This window comes from Drosophila subpulchrella, unplaced genomic scaffold, assembly GCF_014743375.2.
Source record: "Drosophila subpulchrella strain 33 F10 #4 breed RU33 unplaced genomic scaffold, RU_Dsub_v1.1 Primary Assembly Seq25, whole genome shotgun sequence".
NCBI lineage: Eukaryota > Metazoa > Arthropoda > Insecta > Diptera > Drosophilidae > Drosophila > Drosophila subpulchrella.
The window spans coordinates 809678-821812 of NW_023665555.1; the positions used below are offsets into that span (position 1 = coordinate 809678).

General features: G+C 47.9%; 1 long non-coding RNA gene across 1 annotated transcript; it reads right to left on the minus strand.

The window, feature by feature from the left end:
- Positions 1-7380: 7380 nt before the first annotated feature.
- Positions 7381-7832, minus strand: LOC119559599. The gene is made up of 2 exons (XR_005220863.1): positions 7646-7832; positions 7381-7590 (listed from the first exon to the last, which is right to left on the minus strand). It is a non-coding gene; the product is annotated as an uncharacterized LOC119559599 (long non-coding RNA).
- Between the last annotated feature and the right edge of the window lie 4303 nt (positions 7833-12135).

Consider the following 12135-nt stretch of genomic DNA (forward strand, 5'->3'; position numbering starts at 1 on the left):
ATTCTTATTAGACTTTTTCAATCTTGGAAGAAGCTAATCGAAATTGGAAACTTGATCTATTTGTTCTACCACTTTGGAAAAAACCGCTATTCGGCACGCTACAACGGAAAATTTACATGTAGGTAAATAAATATTTACTGTTGCGGGCCGAAATCATAAATTTTATATAGTTTATTTATTTTATCGAATGTAATATCATTTTTCGTCACAATTGTTGATATCAGAAATTTTTGTTAAAGGCTCGTTCGCCACTACTTTTTACCTCGTTAAGAGGTGTTTTTGTTTGATTAAAAACAAAGTTACAATATCCACAAATTTACTCCAGCAAATCGTCTGCAATTTAGTTGTGCAGTTGACAAACAAACGCACCGACAAACAAACATAAGCGAAGTTTTTACAATTTCCGCAACGTTATTCCGCTATTCGCACCCCACATATGTAAATATGTGCAGTGTACTTACATACGTATATCGTTATTTTCGCCAGTGGGTCACAGTTCCTTCCAAACAAACAAAATGAAAGTCTGTAATTCTTTACATAAGTCCGACCATCCGATTTAATAAATATTTATTGACTCTGCCTATCCGACAGTGTGACCGTATATATTTACAATCTTGATTGGTTCCTAAATTCCAACTGGATTTTAGCCCGTTTCCTTACTTGTGAATTAATATTCTAAATTATTTTACGTTATGTCAACATCAGTCAAGTCCGCTTTAACCCGATTTATGGCCACAGCTGACTGTCTGATTCACTTTGAGGCCACTGTGAATGCTCCAGGTGCTCCTACCCCGACGTTATCCGCCTGTAAAATCCTACGCGATCGCTTCAATTCCTTGTGGCAAACGGTTAAGGCAGCTTCGACTGTATTATAGCTGCAGGCGAGGGCGCCGCAGACACGAAATCCACACTAAAATCCAAGTATTACCAAACGTACTCCACCTATGAAATGTTTGCCGCGCAGCTCATGGAACAAATCGAAAAAGGCTCCTCCCAAATACCTCAAGCTCCAGCAACTCCGTCCCAAAATTCCACGTCTTATGGCTGTCGGCTCCCTCCTATCGACACAGAGGTTTTCCCTGGCGATTATCTTCGCTGGCCGACTGTCCGTGACCTTTTCACGGCAATATACATAGACAATCCGAGTCTGACGCTCGTTGAAAAATTATTCCACTTAAATTCAAAAACAAGTGGCGAAGCTCATTCCATAGTTTCGAGATCCCCACTCACCAATGATGCTTCGCTCATCCTGGAAAAACCTAACTGAGCGTTTCGAAAATAAGCGATTGCAGGTGAACAGTACCCTGAAAACACTTTTCAATGTGCAACCCATAGCAAAGGAGTCGGGAGCAGCCTTAAAGGAATTTCAACGCACTTTTCAAGGTTACTTAACTTTCTTAAAATTTTCCTTTGTTAATATTGAGAATTGGGATCCTATCCTGGTTTATATGTGCTCGACAAAACTACCAAACCTCACCCTCTCATTATGGGAGCAATCCATCCAAAATAAGGCCGAAATTCCTACGTGGCTTGAGCTTGATTCCTATTTGACGGAGCGCCATCAAACTCTTAAGGCCGTCGATAGTTTCCGGTCTGCCAATTTCCTCCACGTCCAGTCCAAAGACACAAATCGAGTGGCAGAATTTCCAAAAATAAATTCCTCCAACACAAGGTTAGTTCCGATACCCAAAGGCTGCGATCTGTGTTCGAAGATTGTATATGTTCACGCTTCCTACAAATGACGGTTAACGATCGCCTAGCCTATATCCAAAGAAAGCAGTTGTGCTCCAAAGCAGCCATCAATTCCGGGATTGCACAAGCGCTCACAACTGTCTCACTTGCCAAGTTCGGCATCACACATTGCTGCATCGAAACAGCGGTTTTACTACTTTGCCAATTCCATCCGACCCTCCAAAGCCAGTACCCGCCTCAGTTCCACACACCATTTCGTCCTATTCAACGCAAGTTTCCGTACAAAAACCCCCCCCTAAGAATACTCCATTCGAATATTGGGTTTCATACCCCGCCTTGGATGGCAGACGTACTCGAGGTATTAAATCCTACCAATGCCGAGTCTGCCAAAATATCCATCCTCTACGGAAGTGCCACCACTTTCTACGGCTAAGCCCCCAGAATCGGCTCCAGGAAGTACATATCCAGAAGTAGTGCTGCAATTGCTTGTTGCTCATTCCAAGGACTCCCGCCGCAGTGGTCATCACTGCCACAAGTGTAGAAAGGCCCACCACACTCTCCTTCATACGGAAGACCGATCTTCACTTGTAACATATTCCTGAGCCTACTATCCTGAGGTTCTCGCTACGGGTGTCCTCGCAAGGGGGGGAGAATGTTAACGTCAAAAGGGCGTTTAATTTCAGGAGGTAGTGTCGAGCGGCAGTTTTATCCAGATGTCTACATCTTGCGCGCTCGCACTGTCGTCCGCTCTCCATCTCTCCCCTAAGTCTCCGCTTCGCACTGGAGCGCTTAAGTTAAGTTAGGCTTAACGAGTTCTTATTTCAAAGTGTACGAATAAACACCTATGCCCGTCGCGCAAAAAACCCCAAACTACCCCCGTGTTTAACGCGCCGAAAAGGCATGATCGCCTTTGATAAGTCGAGGATTGGTGTTAGTAATAAAGTATTCAAAGCTTATACTGTAAAAGGGAATAATGGGTTAGGCATCCTAACTGTTATAAGCTGTTATAAGCTGTTATTAGATGCTTAATATTTGTTTAGTCGCTGCTTGCTAGTTGCTAACTAGTTCTTATAAGCTGGTAACTAGCTGTTATTATATTGTTAAACGTTGATGCACTAAGAGCAGTACAAACAAGTGGCCCAAACGACACCAAGCACGTGCTCGTAACGCGCAGGTCCATTTTTATTTCCGGCAAAGAAGGTTCGCGGGGAAGGAACAAATAAAGACAGGACAAAACATATATCAACTAAGATTAAAGCAAATGAGCTAAGAGCGGGACGGCAACAGTGGGCAGATCATCGGTTGGAAGCTGTGCGTAAGGGACAAGTGGGTCAAACAGGAGTCACGGACTTTGGACCCGGAGTGGAGAGATTTAGCGGGCCGTGCGCAAAAGGGAAATAACGGTTCCCAAAGGCCCTATATATGGCCGCAGAGCGCTGGTAGCTGGATCTTTCGATCACGAGGAGTCAAACCATCAAGATCAGTTAAAATACGAAAGTGAACTGTCAGTCAACCAAGTACGAGGGAGCCACAACAAGGCGAGACGTCGGAAGCAGCGCCGTGGAAAGCATACAAGGAGCAAGATCGCTACGTCGGGACGTTCGGGATTGGGACATCAGGAATCTCCGAATTGAGACTCCAGTGGCTGAGGTGCGGAAGGCATCACACGGCTAAGTTAAGGCCTTTGGTTTCCAACTTTGTCACGACCACACCCTGGCGAATCACCCGGCGGGTCTGTCAGAGTCAAGCGAAAGCGAAGAACCGTGAGCTCGGGGAGGAAAGTTGTGTAAGACCCAGGACGAGCGGTGGATCGATTTGGGGTTTCAAGAGGCGTTGGCCTGGAGAGCCCTGCGATTACCGGCGAAGTTCCCGAATAGCAACCGCCCAAATCCCCGAGTGCCAGAACGCCAAGCTACTAGTCAGGAAAGGCGAGCGAACGACCCGATGAGGCATTCAAGAGGCGTTGTCCTGGAGAAGCCCAGCGGCAAGACAGGAGACAGCGCAGAGGACATTGTCAGCGACGCCAGCAGACAGCACAGGCAGCACAGGCATCGCCGCGCGGAGCTCATTGGGGAGCGCAGGAGCGTCGCGGACGTCGAGTATTAGGGTGAAGCCGGGTGGAACGTTCGTCTGCGCTAGGCGTTAAGCAAGCTAGGCAGCTTCCTGGCGTTAGCCTTGACTGTCAGCGCGATCTGAGCAAGAACCTAGCGGGACCGTCCGGGACAGAGCAAAGTACAGGTATGGCTTTGAAAGGCGTTGGCCTGTAGAGCAAGGCTTGTTCACCCTAGTCTGAGAACTGTAACGAACTGTTTTTGTTGTCTTCTCGCTACGAGATTCGAGCGGCTAGCTCAGAAGATTGTGTGTTCGTCCCACCAAATTTATATGACGTGATTGCCCCGTAGATCAGTGATTAAACAAAAGGTTCTAATGGCAACAGTGGGATTTATTCTCGTGGTATTTGTACAGCGGCTGTGGCTGGGCTGGCTTTGGCATCTCCTTGCTCTGGTTCCGCCGGATGCTGGTGCTCTTCCTTCTGGCTTGCCGACGCGTTGACTCGGCTTCCGCTTGGCTCCTGGGTCTCGGGACGCTCGTAGTGGCCGCCTCTGCTTGCTCGCCGACGCGCTGCCTTGGGGTCGTTTGTTGCGCCTTAGACTCGCAGAGAGTTCGGCCTTGTGGGCTTAGGGAAGCGTCACCGTTCTCAGACTAGGGTGAACAAGCCGTGCTCTCCAGGCCGACGCCTTTCGAGGCAATACCTGTACCTTGCTCCGTCCCGGACGGTCCCGCTAGGTTCTTGCTCAGATCGCGCTGACAGTCAAGGCTGCCGCCAGGAAGCTGCCTAGCAGTTCACTTTGCTTTACGCCTAGCGCAGACGAACGTTCCACCCGGCTTCACCCTAATGCGTGACGTCCGCGACGCTCCTTCGCTCCTCAATGAGCTCCGCGCGGCGATGGTAACGTGGCTGCCGGAAATGTCTGCTGGCGTCGCTGCCGATGTCCTCTGAGCTGTCTCCTGACCAGTAGCTTGTCGTTCTGGTACTCGGGGAGTTGGGCGGTTGCTGTTCGGGAACTTGGCCGGTAATCGCAGGGCTCTCCAGGCGACCGCCTCTTGAAACCGCAAATTGATCTACCGCTCGTCCGTCACGCCAGGTCCTGCTTGGTCGGGCAAGGTACGCTGGGTCTCAGACAACTTTCCTCCCGAAGGTGACGGTTCTTCGTCGTAGGCCTCTTCCGCTTGTCTCTGACAGACCCGCCGGGCGACTCGCCAGGGTGTGGTCGTGACAAAGTTGGAAAACGAACGCCTTGACTTAGTCGTGTGATGCCTTCCGGAACTCAGCCACTTGCATCTCAATTCGAAGATTCCTGATGTCCCAATCCCGAACGTCTCGACGTGGCGATCTTGCTCCTTGTAGCTTCCCACGGCTCTATTTCCGACGACTCGCTTGGTTGTGGCTTTCTCGTAGATTACTTGCTTGACTGACTGTTCACTTGGTACCTTAACTGATCTTGAAGGTTTGACTCCTCGTGATTGACTGATCCAGCTGCCAGCGCTCTGCGGCCTTATATAGGGCCTCCGGGAACCTTTATTTCCCTTTTGCGCCCGGTCCGCTGGATCTCTCCACTCCGGGTCCAAAGTCCGAGCCTCCTGGTTGACCCACTTGTCCTTCACGTACCGCTTCCAACCGATGCCCTGCCCACAGCTGCCGTCCCGCTGATTCCCGTGATGCTTCTGGCACGCCTGTGTGCCGCTCCACTGCCGAGATGTGGCACTTCTTCTCCCGGTCCAAAGTTCCCGGGGGAGTCCAAAGTCCGATGGAGTTCCGGTATCCGCTTCTGCACACGGCATTCTTGCCTTGCCCGCGAAGTCTCCATTCTCTCTCGATCTCCATCCTTGGTCTCCAAACTCTCTCGCTCTCCATCCTTGGACTCCAAGCTCTCCCGCTCTCCATCCTTGGTCTCCAAATTCTTCCGCTCTCCATCCTTGGTCTCCAAACTCTCTCGTTCTTTATCCAAGCATCAAACTCTCCTCGCCGCGCCGTTACTACGTGAATTCGCCGCGTATCTGGTAAGCGGCCGGCCATCTGCTGCTGCTTCTATTTGTGGGGAGTTATTCAACTCCTCACATTCCCCTTCCCCCCTTGCTTCGGGAAACATTTAAAACTTGTTCCTACTCTCCGGCGTTTTCTTGCTTAGCTAGCCTTCGAGTCCTTGTGATTCCCGCGGCGCTCCCTCGTTGCTCCCTCGATGCTCCCTCGAGAGGGGTGAATGGAATGGGCTCTAGGTTGTTGGTGGCCGAGAGGGTGATGAGGGAGGTGCGGTGCCGGTTATTGTGATCGAGAGGTGGTGAATGGAAGGGGACGCTTGGCCGGTGTTAACTTACATGTCCACATCCATACCTACATACATACATATCTACATACATATAATAAAATAAAAATTACACCATCCGACGTGATAATTTTTTTGGTCAGTGTGTTTATTTAACAACCACAAAACTAATTAGTTTTTTTTTGGTACTTGTTTGCTAATCCTAGTACTCACATCGCCGAAAACCGCTAGCTAACCATAGGAGTGAGCGAGAGGCAAACAGGCGGCTAAAGCTTTTCGTCGGGTCTGTTTTTCAGCGCGGTACTCAGATGAGCTAAGGAAGTGAAGCGATTGAGTTTTGATGAACTACGTTAGCCGCGGCAACAGCCCATTATTTTGGGACTTGACCGACAGGAAGCAATACCACGACAGGGCAAATCCGCAGAATAGTTGAAGTGCTGGAGGAGATCCACTAGAAAATCCCAGTGGGAAGGAACATGCGGAGTGGGCCTTCGCTCTCTACATGGACATCCTGCCGGGCGTGTCCTCGCAAAGAAAGTAAGATCTGGCCGAAATAATTTGGTTCCATTGTACTAATAGAAGAATCTTTTTAGCAGAACCACCAGTAATATGATCTCCGAAGACCTCTCCATTAGGACTCCGTACACCATAACCACCAGCTACGTGGCAGCTTAAGCGAATCTGGAGGACCCGCTGGCTTCTATAGGGAGGTGGAAAATAGGGCGCCCGCTAAGGAACAGTTTGAGAAGCCATGGCCAGCCACTGCCAGGATGCTGGGCGACTTCCTGCATCATCAGCGGATCAACCCCGTCCCCAATCCGGCTCCCACTTCCTCAAGGTCCAATATGCCCATTGGGACTCGGAGCTGGACTGCGGTGGCGCGGGAAAGTTGGCAAAGCATTCGTGGGACGTTAAGGAAGCTTTAAACTACTAATTTACATAAATAAAAACATTCGTTGAACATTTAATTTATTTTTATTTTAATTTCTTTGTGCACCAGCAGACTCTTCTTTTTTAAATTGCTCCAATGGATTTGTTTTCCGTTTGGCAACAAGCCCAGCTGCTTGACAGTAAGACCATGCCACATGCATCGCGGGTGAACTTTGAAAACTTCGGTGACACTACAAAGAATACGATTTTTCGACTAGTGAAACTCTTAGCCGATCTGAGTACTAGGCTTTACTTATTTGTTCCGTAACATTATTTATCCAGGGAAAAATAATACCAGCGCTCCACCGAGTGCATAGCATAGAGGTGCAGAAACATCGTTGTTCGTGTCCATCGATGTTTTCGATGTTTTCAAAAAAAACATCGATGTTTAAAAAAAAAAAAAAGAAAATGCAAAAAGAACAGAAACAGCACAAACAGTAACATGAGATTTATTTGAGATCATTTAAAGTGTCTATTTCTATTCAGGAACAAAAGTTGATCAACAACTTCAGGTTTAAGCCTTGTCCTGCGGTCAGATATGGTTTGTCCAGCTTTGCTGAATACTCGTTCAGACTCACAGGACGAGGCTTGTATACAGAAAAATTTTTTTTGCAACCAATTTCAGTTCGTTGTCAGCAGTCATCTGTAAAAAATATTTCTTATTTAACATGTTAGTCATAATTATTTAAAAATCATACCTCCCAATACTTCAAGGGGTCGCAAGTGTCAGGAATGTTTTCTTTTTCCATATATTGCCTTGTGGCAATAATGGCATCGGCTCTGGTAGACTTTACTTTAGGCTTATTTTGCAAAAATGAAAATTTGCTGCTTGCCTCGTTTGAAGTTGATTCTGGTGTTGGTGGACGTCGTGGAGTTGTTGATTTAAGAGAGATCAATTCCAGCTCCAACGCTTGTGAAAACATCGATGGTGGTCACGAACCATCGATGGTTCCGATTTTTTGAAAACATCGATGTTATCGATGTTTCACTCGATGTTTCTGCACCTCTAGCATAGCATCCTACGTCTACCAAATTTTTGGTATATTTTGGTATTTTTTCATTCGAAATATTAAATAAAGGCAAAATAATATTAAACTCCACTAGGACTAAATAATAAACAAACAGCATCCTCCGGTCACCAACTTATTGGTATAATTTGGTATTTTTTCTTCATTTTGAAGTTTAAGTAAAGGCATAATAATACTAATATTCCATCGGGGACTGTAATACATAATAATACATATTTGCGATTATTTCATCCTCAAATTATTTTAAAGGCAAAGATATTACCAGCACTCAAGAAAATACCAAACTCGGTCCAAAAGGATAAATGCGATAGTTTTTTACGCGGGTGATATACAAACTCCTTTATCACCGTTCCTAATTCGTAATATTGGGTTTAACTCCGTAAAGTAAACGGGTCGGTCCGTGCTCCAATTTCTATTTGTTCCGGTCCACGACTTTTTTTCTTGTCGACACCTCGTTCCATCGTTCCAGAAGTGGGCCAGGTTTCCTATTGTCGACATAAAAAAGCGACCATATTCTGACCCAAAAAAGGGCCCCTTTTTTGGCATTTCCGTTGAAAGTGAGAACAACAAGTTGTCTACTCCACCTGCAATAGTCCCAGGCATATCCGTAGATTCACCCACACCTGAACTAAGCGCTAAGTCCTCGTCGACCCGAAAAAGGGTCACCCGCGCAGACGTCAAAATGGCACTAACAGCTTCCCAATTGCTCTAAACAAATTTATTGAGGACTCAGATCGACTGAGTGAATTTGAATCCAGGGCAAACACTCCTTCGCCGGTCTCTCATACTCTTTCGGTGCTTAACATTCGCCGGGACAAAAATTCGCGCGTTATGGGACCGCGTTATGGCAGAGTACGTCGAATGCACCGGGTGCATGGTAGAAGCCGGAGAAAGTGCAGCTGATAGTTTGCCAATTCTCCGATCTAAATACGGCTATTGCTTTTACGTTTACGAAAGATGTGGTGCTCAGATCGCGAATATGATAACCCAAGCTCCCCAAGTTCAAGCTGTTCCTACCCAGACCTACATTTACTGTGTCTGCCGTCTGTCTCCGCGCGATACAGAGGTTTTCACCGGAGATTATCTGCGTTGGTCGACCTTTAGGGATCTGTTTACGGCCATTTTTATATAATAATCCAAGGCTGACGCTGGTCTAAAAACTGTTTGACCTGAATGCAAAAACAAGCGGCGATGTACACAACATAGTTTCGAACTCCCCCCTTACCAACAATGGCTATCGCTCAGCCTGGGCTAACCTAACTGAGCGTTTAGAAAACAAGCGATTGTTAATAAATAGCCAATTAAAAATACTTTCCAATGGGGTGTCCGTTAATCAGGAATCTGGGTCAGCTATCCGTGAACTTCAAAACACCATCCAGGGTGGCCTCACGGCGTTAGAAATGTCCGGAATTCATGTGCTCTATCAGCTTAAGATCCGTTCTCCAAACAGGCCTAGCTTGCAAATAAACACGACTGCCTATGTTCTACCGCAATTAGCCTGAAACCTCCCGCAACAGTTACTAGGGGTTCTTCCCGAACTGCCACTAGCGGATCCAAAGTTTTATGAGAGCGCACAGATAGATATTCTGGTCGGGGCCGATATAATGCCATCCTTTCTCCTAAGCGGCACCCGGCCAAACATTTGTGGCTCCCTGCTCGGCCAAGAAACCATTTTCGGGTGGATCCTAACAGAACCCGTGCCTGCTCCAAGGCAATATCAGATTTCAGCCTTTTCCACGTGAATTTCCCAAACGTTTGACTCATCCCTGGATAAACTTCTCACCAAATTTTGGGAGGTGGAGAATCTGCCTCCTGGCAGTGGCAGTGGCATTGGCAAAAACATCCGATCTGACCTGTGGGGACAATTTTCTCCGGACGACTACGAGAGACGATAACAACAGGTAAGTCGTAAGCCTTCCGTTTCGTGATCCTGAAAACGTGAAATCCGCCTTTGGTCACTCCAGATCCTCCGCGCTGTCGCAGTTTCTAAGAACCGAGCGTAGAAAAAGCATACGAAGCTGCGATCTATGTGCGCGTAAAGATGGGCGATTCGACGATGGTGCACTTCTACCGTACGAATGTTCACTCTCGCGACTTCTGGTACAATTAACGCATCTCATAACATTACATGGTGGTAACCAGTAAGTGGTACGTCTTACCCGGTCCAGATACTGGGTTCTGAGAATAAAGAGCTTGGTGAAGGCAGTGATTAACTCCCGCAAGGTCTGCGTTATCCACAAAAAGAGATTGCAAGTCCAGATGATGGGAAGTTTTCTGAAAGAGCGACTGTCTTTTTCCCGTCCATTTACGTACATAAGGATGGGCTACGCCGGCCCTTTTGTTATACAAAATTACACCGAAAGAGCTTATCTCAGCATATAGCGATATGTGTCCGACTTAACGACTGAGAAATTTCTTGCCACCTTCGCTCGTTTCGTATCCAGAAGAGGGTGTCCTCGCCAAGTCCAGTCCGACAATGGAAAGTCCTTCGTCGGCGCTTCCACCGTGCTTTCCTGAGACATTCCGCAAGCCGTTAAAGAGTATGTGACTGATGCGTATGGTCATCAGCAGCTCAACTGGCAATTCATTCCTCCTGGGGCACCCCATATGGGAGGCCTATGGGAAGCTGGTGTCAAGAGCTTCAAGATCTTTTTTTACAAGTCCACCGCTACGCGGAAGTACACCTTTGAAGAGCTGTCCACCCTCCTAGCGAAAATCGAAGCTTGTCTAAATTCCAGACCGCTATCTTCCATGTCCAAGGATCCAACTAATCTCTTAGCGTTGACACAAGGGCACTTTCTTAGAGCTCCACAACCGCAACAAGTGGCGCGTTAGCGACATGGTCGTCATTAAGGCTGACAAGATGCCCTCAAATGAGTGGCGACTAGGGAGAAAAGACTCCGTTTTTCCGGGAGCGTCGACATTAGTACGCCACGCGGTATTGTCAAACGTCCAGTGACCAAGGTGGTTCTTCTTTCAGGGGACCTTCCAAAACTTCCTAGTAACGAGCCGCGCTTCCCATAGTCCTTAATCCGTAACCATTATCCACGTCAGTCTTAATCAGCCCTGTTTGTTTATCTTTTACATTTTCCACACTCTGACCAGGAAAATGGCTCCCCGTCCACATAGCTCAGGCATTGGATAGTAGACGTACGAGAGGTATTCAATCCTACCGATGCCAAGTCTGCCGCGGAATCCATCCTCTTCGGAAATGTCAGAGGTTCCTAAAGCTGAGCGCAGAGAAGCGGTTGCGGGCAGTCCTGCTAAACAAGTACTGCACAAACTGCCTCGCACATGAGTACTCAACTGGGAGCTGCCGTAGCGGTGACTTGCGGTGCAAAACTTGCGACCGGAACCATCATTCGCTGCTCCATATGCTCGAACACGTTTCCCGGAAAAAGTCCGGCTCCCAACAACAGGCCGCTTCTCCGCAGCGTTCGCGCCGGCAAGATCCGCCAACTCGTTACCACTTGCCCCTCCACCGCACTGAGCATCCTCGACACCAGCTCCGTCACTTCTTCAACGTCAGAGCGTCGACGTCCTCCCAACTGCCTTGGTGATCGTCGAGACCGGGGAGAAGACATTCGACACCGCCGCACTCATCGACCCGTGTGCACCCCGACAAGTTCCATCGATTCATCCTTGGCCTCCGCGTTTTGTTTGCCGACAACCAACGTGGAATATGATAGAATCTGCACGGCGACAATTCGAAGGTCGACGAGGCGAGCAAGCTGGAGCTGGTCATCAAGATTGAGCCGAACGTACGGATCCTCACGAGAGCGTGATCCAAAAGTTTCGGGAGCTACCGCTCTCCGTTGAGCGGTTCCATCGGCCAGCCACCATCTCCCTGATACTTGGCGCGGACGTCTACCCTAAGGTTATCCAGCCGGGCTTCCACATGGTTGACGAGGGACTGCCAGTGGCAGTGGCACAAAATCAGCAGCATGGCCCCCCTTCTTACATTATATAATTAAATATATATTATATATATATTTGTATATAATTATTTTCTGGCTCCATATTGGTGGACACTCATAAACTTCACTCACCAAAAAACAACTTGCCGTGACCTATCATTACCTGACCGTCAGTAAAGTCACATAACCAAGACCCACGGCGCAGGATCACATATAAGAGCATACGTCTCAAGTGTTTACGTC